This window comes from Heptranchias perlo, chromosome 1 (assembly GCF_035084215.1).
Source record: "Heptranchias perlo isolate sHepPer1 chromosome 1, sHepPer1.hap1, whole genome shotgun sequence".
Taxonomy (NCBI): Eukaryota; Metazoa; Chordata; class Chondrichthyes; order Hexanchiformes; family Hexanchidae; genus Heptranchias; species Heptranchias perlo.
In genome coordinates this window covers 47,517,037-47,530,099 of record NC_090325.1, presented here as the reverse complement: position 1 = coordinate 47,530,099, position 13,063 = coordinate 47,517,037, and the positions used below count along the sequence as shown (strand labels likewise).

Here is a 13,063-nt window from a genome sequence, read left to right as displayed (position 1 = left end):
ATCATGTGGAGTTTCTTGCTGCCTTTAGAAGAGCAGTAGAAAGAGTAGAAGAAATGAAAGGCGCTATATAAGAACATAGGAATAGGAGTAGGCCATTCAGCCCCTCGAGCCTGTTCTGCCATTCAATGAGATCATGGATGATCTGTATCCTAACTCCATCCACTCGCCTTGGCTCCGCATCCCTTAATATACTTGGCTAGTAAAAATACAAATTCCTTCTTTCTTTTCTTATCTCATGTACAGCTACTTGGGCTGCAAAATGTTTCAGCTGGCTACCAGATTTTATCATTATGGAAATCAATTTGGCAGTGAATGGAAAAAGAATCTACCCCTGTTTAAAATATCAAGGCCCTTCAGCCCTCGTAATGGAAACTTAATATATTTGGTACCAGTCTTTAAGCCTATATTATGAATGCTTCTTGAACTACATTGGTGCCAAACTGTTTGGTGACAGTCACATTTTAGAATTTCAATGCAATTGGTAGAGGAATTGCTTAGCTTATTTATGACAGCTGGCAATGCCTCTTAATAATTGACGGATAGGACCAGGGTGGGGGGGGGGGGGCAAAGTCAGGATATTCTTGCTCCTAATTTAAAACATCCGGACATTATTTTAATTTTGAAAAGAATTCTCCCCCACAACTAGCAGCATTTTAGAAACCTCGAACTGTAGACCGTACCTATTTTAAAAAAAAATTTTAACATGAAGTTCCACATTCCATATAATTATTTAGGGTACTCTGAAAATGGCATAGAGAACCTGACAAAATTAGTTTTTCCTCGGCCTTTCTCACCAGCGGTGTAGCGGCTGAGTGACCTTGATTTGAGAACCACCCTCCTGGCTTCAGCAGTGACAGCCACATTCTGAGGTGGCAGTGAAATATAGAGGAGCCATCAGCAAAGCTGCCGTGCTGACAGCCATCCATCATCGAGCAGCAGTCAGCCCATAATGGTCTCCGTAATGAGGCTCTCTTCCTGAGAGCCCCTGCGTGGAAAGTGTCATGTACCAAGCAAGTGTGGAAGCATATTAAAAAAAAATGCACGAAAAATGTTCATCTGTAAACAGACTACACAGAGGACTCCAGAACTAATTAATCTGCAGGTTATTTTGTTCTCCCTGCTGTTCCGATTCACTTCTCTTTACTTAACCTGAGAATCTCCAGGTTGATAGAGGTCGATGAGTTGCCACATCCAGACACCAGGTGCATCTGTCGCAGTTTGGAATTTGACTCACAGCTAACTGCGTGGTTGAAAATGTTCTGAGTGATTTAATTCAAGAGAACAAAACGTTTGGACTAGTGATGGCTCAATGTGAACATTTCTTCACTCAACCAACTTAGCAGCATAGTAGCTAAGACGCTCTCAACAAGATGTTGTAATTGTGGCTCTCAGCCCCAGCTCAGGCATACTAAAATAATAAGTGAATATCAAGATGTTTATATAATATTGTTTCTGTGAGTGAGTTATACTCAAATTCAAATATCCAAGTGTTTGCCTCAGACCAAATCTTTAAATCAGTGAGATTTTATTTATACCATTTCATTCAGTTATCGCTTTCAACTCTTTTCCTTAAACCATGACTTTATGGCCCGAAATTTCTTCTGAGCTGCTCCTGTTCTACCGCCATAACTTTGCTGAAAGTGAAAGGGAAGTGAAACCCCGTTTACAGGCGTGAGCAGGGTTTCTTCCGCACTTCTGGCAAAGCTATCATGACGGAGCGGGAGAAACTCTGAGGAATTTACGGGCTTATGTTTTTCCCGTTAAAGGTGCTATATAAATGCAAGTTATCATTGTTTATGAATGATTCCAGGCACGATGGTATTCCATGAGCCACCCAGCATCAGTCCTTTCCTGATTTAATGCATCGTCACAAGTCGAACTTACAACTGGTCACATCTGTATCATGGCCACATGAGCCTTTAGTATTCTGGATTTCAATTGGACGTAAAAGCAGCTCAAAAATATTTCTCTACCAATGGAAGTCCAATTTTTGGAAGTTGCCTCTATCCCCAAAATGTGTGATGAGAGGCAAGAAAAAGAAAATACAATAAAGTATCTTAAGAATAGTTTTTCAGAGATAAAAGCATAGAATATAAAGATCATGTCGAGGAAAACAAGCAAAAATTAAAGTTAATAAAACTAAAAATTAGACAGAGAGAGAATGGGCAGGGGAAATGTAAGAAAGGTGAGCCAAATTAAATGTTTTTAATGCTTATTTTAATAGTTTATTATTAATACTACAAGAAGAAATCTACTTACATTTGAGTAGCTTCATTATTGTAATATTACAGTTTATTTCAGTATCACAGTACTTGAGCTGAAAACTTGTGAAAGCAGCCAGCCTAGGAATTGATCCTTTCCCCAGACCTGCTGGCAATCCAAGGGTTAATATTGTAGAAAAAGAACATTCGATTTCCTCTGATGGAAGGATAGATTGGGTGAGACCACAGTGCTCAGCAAATCAAAGCCTTTGATAATTTTGATCTTGCCACAAATCAAGTTACTTTGTTTTCTCCATTGCTCTTCTTTTTTCATGTACAAGTTAACTTGCCAATTGAGTAGGCAGGGGTCCTGTCCCAGACCTCTGGCAATGGGGTTCTGGGACAGGATAGTAGGACATGTAGGACAGCAGTCCTGGGAGACATTCACTCTTTCCAAAAGTGCTTAGACTCGGTTCAGTGCCTGTCTTTGACAGCATAAGCAAAAGCCACCATGGAATTAGTATCCAAACTTCCAGTGGAAAGCTGCACAAATGTAAACTGTAAATCAAGAGATTATTTTTGGCAATATCAGCGGAGGAATGCTCGACAAGTTTGTCAGATATCCCTCTGTCTGCAGGTATTAACCCTTTATTTTCAATGGCTCAGCTTCTTCATCAGAATGATCTGAACTTTATGCTACATGTGAGAGGGATCTTGCATGAGGTAATCAGTGTTTCAATTAACTGTAAGATTGTCAAATTTGTTAATGACACCAAAATAGGGACAGCAGTAGAGACAGAGAAGAGATTCAAAGAGGTACAATAGGATCTAGACCAGTATTGATAAGAAAATGGCATAAATCAACATTGATAATCTAAAGTATTGCATGCAGGTTGAAAAACCATGGATCATAAATATACAATGAATAAAACTGAACTAGCATAGAGGATTTAAAATAAAATTAAAAATCTGACTTGCATTTATGTACCTTATGTCTCAGAAACAGATCAAGGCACTTGACATACAAAGAATTATTTTAAAGTGTATTAACTATTTTATGTTGGGAAATATTTTGTACGCAGCAAGATCCCACAAATAGCAATTAAATGAATGATTACGTGATGTGTTTTTTAAAAATTTCTGTTGGTTGAGGGATGAATATTGGGCAGGACCCCAGGAGAACTCCCTGCTCTTCGTCAAATAATGCTTGGGATCTTTAATGCTTGTGAGCCTGGTGGAGCAGGAGTGCTTCAGCCAGGCCTAACAAGATCGGACCCCCACGATCGGCTGACCTGAATGGCAATCAGTTCACCGAGTGTCTTTCTCCACATTCCTTAACCAACAGAATCAAAAGTGTCGTATCTGAAGGATGACAGTTCTGACCATACAGCAATCCTTTAATACGAAGCTGAAGTGGCAGCTTAAATTATGAATCCAACTCCTGACAGGAGGCTGAAAGCTCCAACCTTCTGATCCGCAGGTGAGAATGCTGTCAACTGAGCCAAGCTGACCTGGGAATAACAGTAGACATATTGGAGGTAATTTTAACCCCCAAGAAAGGGTGGGTTGGGATGGGTGGGCAGTAAAAATAGTTGATTTTTGGAGTGGGGCCTCATCCCGTCTCCAACGCGCCCGTTTCCGGGTTTAATCCAGGCGCGTTTGGATGCATGCACACAACAGAAACCCAGAAGTCCCATCCCCACTTAAAGCAGCAGGCCGATACTTAAAAGGGCAATGTACCTCATTGTGATAGTTGAGGCACTTAATTTTTTGTGTATTACAAATGTCAAACAAATTTAACCTTTCCTGTTCGGGTTTCCCATTGCTTCCAATTCACGTCAGGTGAAAGCAGGCAGGAAGGGCCGGATCCATAAGGTGAGTGCCATTATTGCATTGCTTGTGGACCCGGAGGAGCAGGAGTGTTTCATCCAGGTCCCACAAGGTCACCTGGTGTGATCAGACTCCCGCGATCGGCTGACCTAACCCCCCCCTGCCAGCGATGCTGGATGCCCTCCCCCACTGATGCTGGACCCCCCGATGCTGCACCCCTTCCCGATGCCAGGCCTCCCCCAATGCTGGACTCCCCATCCCGATGGTGGACCCCCCGATCTTCTTCAAGGCCCACCTGATGCCGTCCATGTCCCCCACCTCCCCCAACCCTCATTTCTTCCACGGTGGACAATCTCTCTCTCCCTCCCTCCCCCCTCTCCGATTCCCAGTTCCTTCCACTTCCGTCTGGCAGCCAGCCTGTTAATCTGGCTGCCTGGCACGTGGGAAACCCAGAAGCACAAATACTTAACTTCAATTGAGTTGTGATCGCAGATTGCGACGCATTCATTTGGCATCCGGGTTCCCCACGCGAATATCTAGGGACGGGCTGGGTTCCCGGCTCTGAGTAAAAATCCTGCCCATCACTTCCAATGTGGTGAAATAATTGAGAAAGCTGGTAGAATGATAACATTTACAGCCAAAATAATGTAATACAAGTTATTCTAAGGCCTTACACGAGTCGGATCACATTTAGGACACTGTGTTCAGTTTTGGTCACATTGTCACAACAAAAAAACATATATGCATTGGAAAAGATACAGAAAAGGTCAATAGTTCTAATTCTAAATGTAAACAGGATGAGCTATGAGGAAAGCTTATATAAACCCAAGCTATGCAGTCAAAAAGAAGGCAGCAAATACGAACGTACAAACATACGAATTATGAGCAGGAGTAGGCCATTCGGCCCTTTGAGCCTGCTCTGCCATTTGATAAGATTATGACTGATCTGATTGTGACCTCAACCCTACTTTCCTGTCTACCTACTATAACCTTTGACTCCCTTGTTAATCAGGAATCTATCTAACTCAGCCTTAAAAATATTCAATGACCCTGACTCCACCACTCTCTGGGGAAGGGAGTTCCGCAGACTCACAACCCTCTGAGAGAAAGAATTTCTCCTCATCTCCGTCTTAAATGGGAGACCCCTTATTTTTAAACTGTGGCCCCGAGTTCTAGTCTCTCCCACAAGGGGAAAACATCCTCTCAGCATCTACCCCTTCTAGTCCCCTCAGGATCTTATATGTTTCAATAAGATCACCTCTCATTCTTCTAAATTCCAACTTGTCCAACCTTTCCTCAAAAGATAACCCCCTCATCCCAGGAATCAGTCGAGTGAACCTTCTCTGAACCGCCTCCAAAGCAATTATGTCCTTTCTTAAATAAGGAGACCAAAACTGCACACAGTGTTCTAGATGTGGTCTCACCAATGCCCTGTACAACTGTGGCAAAACATCTCGACTTTTATATTCCATTCCCCTTGCAATAAATGACAACATTCCATTTGCCTTCTAATCACTTGCTGTACCTGCATACTAACTTTTTGTGATTCATGTACTAGGACACCCAGATCCCTCTGTACCTCAGAGTTCAGCAATCTCTCTCCATTTAAATAATATACTGCTTTTCTATTCCTCCTGCCAAAGTGGACAAGTTCACATTTTCCCACATTATACTCCATCTGCCAAATTTTTGCGCACTCAATTAACCTGTCTATATCTCTTTGCAGACTCCTTGGGCCCGATATTACCATGGCGGCGGGTTCGCGGAGGGGGGGCGATTGGGCGCGTGGGTAACGTGCCCGGTGAAATCAGTCTGCTCCGCGCGCAATCGCAGGCTGATTGGATCCACTTACCTCTTGTTCCGGGTTCCCCGCTGCTGATCTGCGCGGCGGGCGGGCTGCGCATGCGCAGTAAGGTCTGTCAGCTGGAGGAGACCTATTTAAAGGGGCAGTCCTCCACTGACTGATGCTGCAAGAAATAGCGTGGAGCAGCCCAGGGGGAAGGCTGCTCCCAGGTTTAATGATGCCTCACTCCAGGTATCATTGGATGGGGTGAGGAGGAGGTGGAGGACAGAGATCTTCCCCCCGGCAGGCGGGAGGAAGCGGCCTGCCTCTGCCACCATGAAGGCCTGGCTCGAGGTGGCAGAGGAGGTCACCTGCACCACCAATATATCGCCCACCTGCATACAGTGCAGGAGGCGCTGCAATGACCTAAGTAGGTCAGCCAAAGTGAGTACACTTACTCATTCCCCTACACTCCATCTGCCACATCACCGCCCCCACCCCACATCTCCTTCTGCACAGCCAACGCTACTCTGTCACATCACCCCTCACACCCACTCAAACTTCATCCTCATCTTACCTGCACTTACTCACCTCGCCGGTACTCATCCCGCCACTACCACTCAACCCAATCCTCATACAATCTCATGGCTCTATCTCATACTCACCCTCTCATGAATCTCTTTCACAGTCAGCCTCACACAACCTGCCACTACCTGTGCTGCAGCCACATGGCATGCATCACATATGTGCAGTAGGCAGCGTAAGGCAAACATGTCGTGAGCATGAAGGGGATGCACAAGGGTGTTTGAGGGTTTGTCATGGTTTTTACTTATATTTAATTTCTGAGTAACTCACATTACTTATTATATTGGCACCACTACTGTCACGTCTTTGCAAATCTTGTCTGGTTTGGGGAGAGATACAAAAGGGTCCAGAGGGGCAATTTTTTCACTCAAAGGGTGGTGAGTGTCTGGAACGAGCTGCCAGAGGCAGTAGTAGGAGCGGGTACAATTTTGTCTTTTAAAAAGCATTTGGACAGTTACATGGGTAAGAGGGGTATAGAGGGATATGGGCCAAGTGCAGGCAATTGGGACTAGCTTAGTGGTATAAACTGGGCGACATGGACATGTTGGGCCGAAGGGCCTGTTTCCATGTTGTAAACTTCTATGATTCTACTTCTATGATGCTAATAATGCCCTTTCCTGAGGATCACAATGAAGACCCACAACTGATGCCACCCATTGTGTCACTGCAGAGTGGGTGTAGGTGTATTTGCAGGGCTCTTTTGTGCAGATGACTGAGAGAAGTCGGTGATGTCCCCGGTGGCACCCTGGAAGGATGCGGAGGAGAAGTTGTTGAGGGCAGTGGTGACTTTGACAGCGACAGGTAAGAAGATGGTGCTCGGGCCAACCGGGAGCAGCTCAGCATGAAGGAGGCTGCAGATGTCCATGACTACATGTTGAGTGACTCTGAGCCTCCGTGTGCACTGCTGCTCAGAGAGGTCCAGGAAGCTGAGCCTCGGTCTGTAGACCCTGTGGCGAGGGTAGTGCCCTCTGCAACGCATCTCTCTCTGCCGTTGCCCTCCCTCCTGCCGTGCAGGTGGATGTGTCACAGCACTGTGTTGTGGAGCTCCATGTGTCAGAGGTGGACGGCTTGGCCGGCGAGGCTGGTGATGCTGTTCGCCCTCCGAGGAGGTCATGACTGCAGCTACGGTGGCCCCCATCCAGATGATGTACATCTGAGGGGGTCCGCAAGGTATGTACGTGTGTCTGGTCACCGATGTAAGTGTGCAAGTTGGTGAATTTTGTTGTTAGGAGGAGGGTGGTGGAGGCCAAACTTTGTCCAAAGTGACAGAGTGGCCTCCTGCAATGAGTGAGGGTCTCCCCCCCCCACCTGTCAAATGCACCTTTGCAGCTGCCACAGGCTGATGGCTGCAACACATCCATTTGAACTGGGAGTGTTTCCCCCAGTACGGGAAACAGTCCCAGTTGTTTGTAAAATCCCAAACTTCCTAAAATATCACGTTAATCAGGTCTGTAAACAACCTGAAATACCAAGATAAATACCTTAAGTGGCACCCCGCCGGCTTTAATTGCCGACGGGAGTCCCACATGTGGCGGCTGCGCGCGCATGTCACCGCGTCAGTGGGGAACCCGGAAATGGGGCGGGTTGGAGCCGGGCTCTGGACCCGCCCTGGGAATCCCCGATTTTCGTCGCCCCCCCCTGCCAGGAACGCACCCGATCGCGGGTGCTAAAATAGAGCCCCTTATGTCCTCTTCACAACTTACTTTCCCACTACCTTTGAGTCATCAGCAAATTTAGCAACCATACATTCGGTCTCTTCATCCAAGTCATTGTTATAGATTGTAAATAGTTGAGGCCCAAGCACTGATCCCTGTGGCACTCCACTCATTACATTTTGCCAACCTGAAAATGACCCATTTATGCCTTCTCTCTGTTTCCTGTTAGCTAACCCATCCTTTATCCATGCTAATATGTTACCCCCTACACCATGAGCTCTTATTTTGTGTAGTAGCCTTTGATGTGGCACCTTATCAAATGCCTTCTGGAAATCCAAGTACACCACATCCACAGGATCCCCTATACCCACGTTGCTTGTTACTTCCTCAAAGAACTCTAATAAATTAGCCAAACACAATTTCCCTTTCACAAAGCCATGTTGACTCTGCCTGATTGCATTGAGATTTTCTAAGTGCCCTGCTATAACCTCCTCAATAATAGATTTTAGCATTTTCCCTATGACAGATGTTAAGCTAACAGGCCTGTAGTTTCCTGCTTTCTATCTCCCTCCTTTTTTGAATAGAGGAGTTACATTCGTTATTTTCCAATCTGATGGGACCCTTCCAGAATCTAGGGAATTTTGGAAAATTAATACCAATGCATCTACTATCTCTGCAGCCACTTCTTTTAAGACCTAGGATGAAGCCCCTCAGGACCTGGGGACTCGTCAACTTTTAGTTCCAATGTTTTTTTCAGAACCCTTTCCCTGGTGATTGTAAATGTTTTAAGTTCCTCCCTCCCTTTCACCTCTTGATGGCAGGGGAAACCTCATCAAAATATATCAAGTACTAAATGGTATTAACAAAACACACCCAAATTATTACTTCGATGCAGCCACGGATAAGCTCTGCTCTCATAGCTTATTACTTAATCTGAACTCCCAAAATGTTGCCGCTTTGTAATACAGTCCAGTTTGTGTGTTAGCCTATACACAAAGGACACATGCAGCCCCCCTCCTCCCTGCCCCGAGCTCTGGAAATTCAGCCCTCAAAGCCCAGGCAATGTGCTTATCTGGTGGTTTGTCCTATTTGAATTTTGTGTGCCTGGAGGATTGGAAAGGGCCTTTTTACAGCACTGTTGTACCATAGGCAGATAAATACTAAATCAGCGCATCAAGATCTATTAATATCAACAATTTGAAATATATACAAATTAATGGGAGCATTGATTTAAACTTTATATGTGACCTTCGAGGCTCCATGGTAGGCATCTACCTGATCTGCAAAGACATAAAGGTTGGATACGCTGCTATACATATATACTACCGTTTTTTTTTTATTAGTTCATGGGATGTGGGCGTCGCTGGCAAGGCCAGCATTTATTGCCCATCCCTAATTGCCCTTGAGAAGGTGGTGGTGAGCTGCCTTCTTGAACCGCTGCAGTCCGTGTAGTGAAGGTTCTCCCACAGTGCTGGTGTTTGGAAGGGAGTTCCAGGATTTTGACCCAGCGACGATGAAGGTTGTAGCATTTTCCCGTAATCAACTGCAAATTATTTCTCTATAATTGTGCAGTAATGACACAATCAGCATGAATGTTGTCATACACTGATGAAAGAGGGCCCTCGTTCTGGCATTCATGCTAGCATCAGCTAGCAGCACAAAGAGATTCCCAAACACTCACCCATAGAATTAGAACCTAGGTTTCCACCATGAGGCTTCAGCACTTTACCATGTAAATTAATACATTGGGGGTGATTTTAAACCCCAAGAATGGGTGGGTTGGGGGCGGGTGGGATTTGAAAATAGTTGTTTTTTGGGTCGCGACAGCAACCCGGCTTTATTTGCGGGTTTAACCTCGGCGTGTAAACGTAAAGGCTTCCCGCTGGGAATGCAAAGTCCGAAAATTTTGCAGTTGCAGCCCAAAAAAACAACTGTTTACAACTCCCACCCGCCCCCAACTCACCCATTCTTGGGGTTTAAAATCACCCCCAATGTCTTGGACAACGGCCCAGAAATTTCTCGGAGTGGCGAACCAACAGTGCTTGCCGCTCCATAGATTTATACTAACCCACTGTCTTACGATGGTCTTTATTGGGTGCACTTTCTTTAACAGGAAGCGGAGAAGACCCCAGCGTTAGCTCCAGTAAAGCTAGGACCTATGGAAGCAGCGAGAGGATCACTCTCTCCCCTCGAACAATCAGATTGCAGCTTTTTTGACAAGCTGCGAACATTTTCTGCAAGCTGGAACGTGAAATCCAGGAAGTGAAAGGTATAACACTAAAATCATTTGTAAAAACAGTTGTAGACAGCGAAAAAAGAGAGAGTAAGAAATAATCAAATTAAATAAAAGAGATAGAAGGGAAAAATAAAAAAAATGTTTACATTTTTGAATTTTTACATTTTTTTTAAATGACCAAAAGCTATTAAAATAAGGAGTAATGAGGCTCCGCATTTTTAAAAGTTAATTTTTAGTTGTTTGGCAGTCATTAACACTTACCACGCTGTTAAAACTTAGTTTAGACCTGGTGGGGGTTAAATTCGATAACTCCTGAATCCTTGAGGTGCGCAATTAATCCGCGCCTGGTCGTTCCGATGCATGCAGCACGTGAGATTCAACCATGATGGGCACTTCACCCAAACATCCTGCAGGACACTCACTGACACATGTCCCGCTTTCTTGTAGGAGATGGTGGCGCATAACAGGAGGTAGCAAGTGGCAGTGGCATTTTGCCCTCGAGCCTGTTCCGCCATTCAATGAGATCATGGTTGATCTGTGACCTAACTCCATATACCCGCCTTGGCCCCATATCCCTTAATAGCCTTGGTTAACAGAAATCTATCAATCTCAGATTTAAAATTCACAATTGAGCTAGCATCGACTGCCGTTTGCAGAATAGCGTTCCAAACTTCTATCACCTTTTGCATGTGGAAGCATTTCCTAACTTCACTCCTGCAAGTCCTGGCTCTAAATTTTAGGCTATATCTCCTAGTCCTAGTATTCAAATATAGGAGACCTCCAAAAACAGTTACAAAATGCATCAGCAGCCAGAAGCAATAATCCAACAACTAACCTGTAAATCCTTCATCGTTGCTGGGTCAAAATCCTGGAACTCCCTACCTAATATCACTGTGGGAGAACTTTCACCACACGGACTGCAGCGGTTCAAGAAGGCGGCTCACCACCACCTTCTCAAGGGCAATTAGGGATGGGCAATAAATGCTGGCCTTGCCAGCGACGCCCACATTCCATGAACGAATAATAAAAAAAATCCTGCATGGTCCCTTTAAATAGCGTTGGTGGGGGGGACTTCCAGGCTGTCTACGACATGTTCAGCTGTTCGTGGTTAAGACAATGCGTTGGCTGGTGCATTGAGTGCCAAAATGGTATTTATCCCTTTAAATCAGCATTGCACGCTGATCTAACGCATATTCTCCTTACTTTACATGGTACCTGTGTTCGTTATCTGAATATGCGCAAACGCCTTTGCCAAGACGGCATCGGGACACGTCACGCTAGAAGCGTGCGCACGCTTTTCGGCCTAAAAAACAGGCACTATGCGGCGGAATTTATAGCCCGGTCTTTTTAAGCGTACCTGTTTTGTGGCACTATTAGTTACTTTCCAGCTGGGCAGATGAGCAAGCTGGTGCTAGTTCAATGATTTCACTGGTTGCAGGCGGCGATATCCCTTAAATTCAAAACCGTCATATCGCCGGCAAGTTCCGGATTTCCGGGTTTCACTGCGCAGGTACGTACGCCGGAACTTGCTCCTCGATTTTACCACTAACAACTGTTGAGCTTACCGTTCTTTTCCAAGCAATTTCTGGGTCAACGTATTAGGTCAGATATAAAAATGATAGAAAACAGCCCAATATCTCATTCGAAAAAAATACCATTATAATGCTTTCCTAACGGTCAAATGTTACATCACTAAGATCTGCAATATGTTGTCGTGTTTTGGGTTTTATCTGTATTGAATGAAATAAATTTTATTAATTTATTAGTTGCACAGAATCTTGGTCAGACCCTTTCTGGAGTACTGCATTCAGTTTTGGACTCCGAACCTCAGGAAAGATGGCTTTGGCGGGCATGCAGGCCAGATTCACCAGAATTATATTAGGACTCAAAGGCTTAAATTATGAGAACAGGTTGTATAAACTTGGTTTGAGTTTAGAAGGTTGAGGGATGATTTAATTGAGGTCTTTAAAATGATAAAAGGATTCGATAGGGTAGAAACAAGGAAACTATTTCCTCTGGTGGGGGAATCCCGAACAAGAGGGCTTACTCCTAAAATTAAAGCCATTTAGGAGTGAGGTCAGGAAACACTGTTTCACACAAGGGGTAGTGGAAATCGAGAACTCCTTCCTCAAAAGGCTGTGGAAGCTGGATCAATTGAAATTTTCAAGACAGAGCTCGATAGATGTTTGTTGGATAAGGGTATCAAGAGATATGGGACAAAAGCAGGTAAGCAGAGTTGAGGTACAGATCAGCTGTAAGCTAATTTAATGGTGGAACAGGCTCGAGGGATGAATGGCCTACTCCTGTCCCTGTGTTTCTCTTTGTTTTATGTAAAATAAGCTGTCATGTTTGCAGATGACATGAAACTCGGAAATGTAGCAAATAATGTGGAGGATAGTAACAGACTTCAGGAGGACATAGACAGACTGCTGAAATGGGCAGACACATGGCAGATAAATTTTAATGCAGAGAAGTGTGAAGTGATTTCGGTAGGAAGAGTGAGGAGGGACAATAAATGGCACAATTTTAAAAGGAGTGCAGGAATGGAGAAACCTGGGGGTATATGTACACAAATCTTTGGCAGTGGTAGGACACATTGAGAAGGCTGTTAAAAAAACATATGGGATCTATTAACAGAGGCATAGAGTACAAAAGCAAGTAAGAATATGCTAAATCTTTATAAAACACTGGTTTGACCTCAGCTGGAGTATTGTGTTCAATTCTGGGCACCACACTTTAGGATGTCAAGGCCTTAGAGAGGATGCAGAAGAGA

The 13,063-nt window shown here is 44.5% G+C and overlaps 1 protein-coding gene across 21 annotated transcripts in view; it reads right to left on the bottom strand.

The window, feature by feature from the left end:
- The window catches only part of celf4 (CUGBP, Elav-like family member 4), an 890,875-nt gene that overhangs the window by 445,683 nt on the left and 432,129 nt on the right, over positions 1 to 13,063 (bottom strand). The window lies entirely within an intron of this gene.